Raw genomic sequence first — 4072 nt, 5'->3', positions numbered from 1 at the left:
CCCATGGGAATGTTCTGCATTCCTTCCTGAAGAGGAATACCTTAGCCACAAAAGGGTCTTGTTTTTCAGTTGTATTTTGAAACTGAATAGTTCAGAGCAAGCTTTTGTCTGGCCACTTACCTCGCAGATCTGAAAGAAGATGGTCCATGGGATTTCAGACTCCATCCTAGACAGGGACTCCATGCACGTACCACCACTGTCCACAGAAGACCCTGGAACAGAATGAAAAAACTGCCCCACCTGCCTGGTCTTGGCAAAAGACAAAAGTACCACCCAGGATCATTCTTAAGCCAATGGGCCAGGAAGTTCTAAGAATGCAGTCCATTGGGCTTCTCATCCCACTCAGAAGTTATCCCTGGCTCCTGCCTGTAGATGACTCTCCAGGTTTGATCTACCCATTCCCATTTGTTTCACTGACTGAGACACCACTGTTCACACAAAGCCAATTATTTTTTCCTGGAAATTTTTTAATGTAAAGGTTCTTGGAAACTGGTTAATCAATAGCCCACAATCCCTCTACCTCATTCCGAGAACGCTCTCTTTTCTTACATTACAAACAGGTGGATCACATTTCAGAGTTCATGTTACAAGGTTCACACTGGTGGTGGGAAAATTTTGTTAAGCAAAATCACAATATTTGTTAGAAACACTGATCACTTTAGAATACTTTAACTATAAAATATATTGAATTTCCATATATTAACCATACACATGGAACTATTCCTAAGTGTAGTTTGGTTGTTACAAGACAAGAGGTTCTGGGCTCAGGCTACAAACAGACTCTCCAGCTAACTTACCCACAGTAAGGTGCCCTGCCTTACAAACAAATCACAAACATCAGTCTGTGAGTTCTGGAATCGTACAAAACAGGCGGCTAAGCAAGCAGACAAGGCACTCCTTCCCAATAAGCCACCAGAAGGGGTGTCATCTCTAGGGGCTTCAGAAGCCACCTCCAAAGTCACCAACTCACTCTTAGCTCCTCGACTGCGGCTCAGCCAGGGAGCCCAGCCATAGCCTCACAAGCCCCTCGAGGCAGCGCCTGCGCAGCTCCTCACGCCCTCACTCCCCACTGGACAGAACCCAGCTCCCAGACCAAGACCAGCAGCTGCAGCGAGTTCTTGGGGGCCTGCGGCCCCTTCCTGAACTCGAGGGTCAGAGGTGGGCCTCGCTGCCCTGCCCGGGCAGCTCTGGGGAGGCACCAGCGTCGATCTCACTCCTCGGCCTGAGCCACAGGAGACCCGAATTCCAGTAAACAAAGGGGCTCCGGAGTTTGCGGCTCCTTTTCAGGACACCAACGTGAGAATCGGAGGTGCTGGGCACAAGGCCGCTCTCCCAGGCGGAGCCAGGCCCCCTTGCTGGTCCTGTCCTCCGGCAGGGGGCGCGCTGCCGCCACCCCAGCGCAGGGCCGCGGGGCCCCTCTCCCCACAGAGCCGCGCGGCCTCCAGCTCTGCGCAGCCCCGGGTCCCCGCTCAGGTCCCGCGTGAGGCCAGCCTGACCCGCTGGGGCCGCGCGAGGAGCGGCAGGGCCAGGAGAGGCCCAGGAGCCGGGGCGTGGGCAGCGCGGCGCCACCCTGGGCGCTCGGGGCTGCTGGACGGAGGCTGCAGGGCCCGCCGCGCGGAGGGCTGTGAGACGCGTGCGGGGAGCGCGGAGGGCTGCGGGACGGCGTGCGGGGTGCGCGGAGGGCTGCGGGACGGCGTGCGGGGTGCGCGGAGGGCTGTGGGACGCGTGCGGGGCGCGGGGCCGCCCCCGCCAAGGGCTCCAGCCCAGGAGCCCCGCCAGAGACCACCGGGAAGCGGAGAGCAGAGGAGCCGCGGGGCCGCCCGCACCTGGGAGGGCCCGCGGTGTGCGGGGGCTTCGGGACAAGGACGGCCTTGGCGCACGGGCCAGTTTACTTTCCTGTTTGACTATGTCAGGTTAAGGTAAGTAAAATGTTTACAAAATTCCAAGGAGACTGCAAAGAGAGGAGACACACGAGCTTGGCTGCATGAGTGGTGGTGTCTGCTAGGCAGGCAGTCATGGGCTGGGGAGAGGTGAGTTACGTTGTCCGTAATTGTGCGTGTTAAAACTTTTATTTAAGGAAGACACACATGACTATTAAATATATGAAAAGATGTTCTTATTCACTGATCATCAGAGAAATGCAAATTCACCACAATGATAAAAACCAATTCACACCCACAAGGATGGTTATTAAAAAAAAAAAAACAACTTGTTGAGGATGAGAACTTGAATGCCAGTCCTACATATTTTGGGGAAGACGAATGGTTCAGCTGCTGTGCAAAACAGTTTAGCAGGTCCTCTGAAAGAACGTGAAGTTACCATATGATCAGGCAATTCCACATTTAGGTATATAGTCAATAGAATTGAAAGCAGGAACTGGAGCCGGTATTTTGTACATGAATGGTCATTGCAGCATGACTCACAATAGATGAAAGATTGAAGCAACCCAAGTATCTACTTACAGATGAATGGATAAACAAAATGTAGTAAATGCATACTACATTTTATTATTATTATTAATAATATTATATTATTAATCCACATAAGGGAATGAAGTCCTCATACATGCAATATGGGTGAATATTGACATCATGTTTAGTGAAATGAACAAGATGAAAAAGGACAAATATTGTTTGATTTCACTTATATGAAATACCTAGAATAAGCAAATTTAGAGACAGAAATTTGATTACAAATTACTAGGAGTTGAGGGATGTGGAGGAGTCAGAATGTGGATTCTATGCATAAAGGTATAGATCTTCTGTTCGCGGTGATGAAAAAGTTTTGGTAATGAGTGGTGGTGACAGTAGGACAATGTGTGAATAATTAATACTCCTAAATTGAACACATGAAAATAGATAAAATGGAAAATTTTGAATGATATATATGTTACCACAATAAAACATTTTTAAATTGTATTTAAAGAACAATCATTCAGCAGTGCTTCTGGAATTATAAATAAGGAAGCTAAAATAAAAAGGACAATTAAACAACATGGTTAAAGCTGAAGTTAAAATATTATCTCCCAAAGCAGAATAAAAACTAAGATAGTCATTAGGAAACACACAACAGAGCAGTGTCTCAGTGAAGAGCACTCTGGAAATGCAGGGAGGCTGTATTGCTGTCATAAGGCATGAATTTACTCTGTGCTTAGAAAGCAAGTTCCGCAGGCAGTAGGAGTCCTGCAAAGCACAAGCTAAGTTCAGCAAGTGTTTCCTTAATGAGCCAGATAGTAAATATCTGACTTGTGGACCACAAGGCCTCTCTCAAAACCACTCCCTCTTGCCTTTTTAGCATGTAAGCAGGCATGAGCAATATGTTAAAAAAAGGGTGGGGCTGTGTTCCAATGAAACTTTATTTAAACAATCAAATTGCCCACATGCCCCAGGCCCATAGTTTATTGAGCCCTGGGTTAGGGCATTACATGTTGTGTGTTGGCAGAATTGACTTCAGCTTGTAAATTGGGCCTGAAACAGAGAAGGACGATACTAGGAGAAAAGTGGTGAGATAAAGGGTAAGACTGAACACTTGCTGTGATGGGGTGTCAACTCCAAAACATGCACCCATTTACATGAGGCATGTCTACAGATGTGTGCTGAGAGAAATTTCTAGAGCATGTATCTGAGAGAGAAGGCCTGGATAAAAGTTTAAGCGCCTGTGTAAGAAAGTGTGGATGGGAGATGAGGGCTATTCTATGGCAAGTGTGTCCTGTAAGAGGGAGAAGGTCTGAGACTGAGAAACTGTGTTCAGGGTTCATGTGTGAGGTCCCAAGGAGTAACCTGTGAGTCATCCAGAAGGAGCTCTCAAACCCTGGCCACAAGGCCCTCGGTCTCTGGCACCATCCACAAGCATGGCAAAATTCCCCTCTCCTTCCCCCACTGTCCAGCTCCCCACAACCTCAGCTGAGTCAAAAGGGGATTCCTCCACCGACCAATGCAATGGAAAAGCTCCTGACAAAGCTGCCCAGGACAGAAACACCCCACAACACGTGTTCTTCTCAGCCAGCACTACGCCTTTGACTCAAATCCAGGGAAACCCTCAACTGCACCAAGCAGGGATTTTCCTGGATATA

The sequence above is a fragment of the Dasypus novemcinctus genome, chromosome 16 (genome assembly GCF_030445035.2).
Source record: "Dasypus novemcinctus isolate mDasNov1 chromosome 16, mDasNov1.1.hap2, whole genome shotgun sequence".
Taxonomy (NCBI): domain Eukaryota; kingdom Metazoa; phylum Chordata; class Mammalia; order Cingulata; family Dasypodidae; genus Dasypus; species Dasypus novemcinctus.
This window is presented reverse-complemented; position numbering follows the sequence as displayed.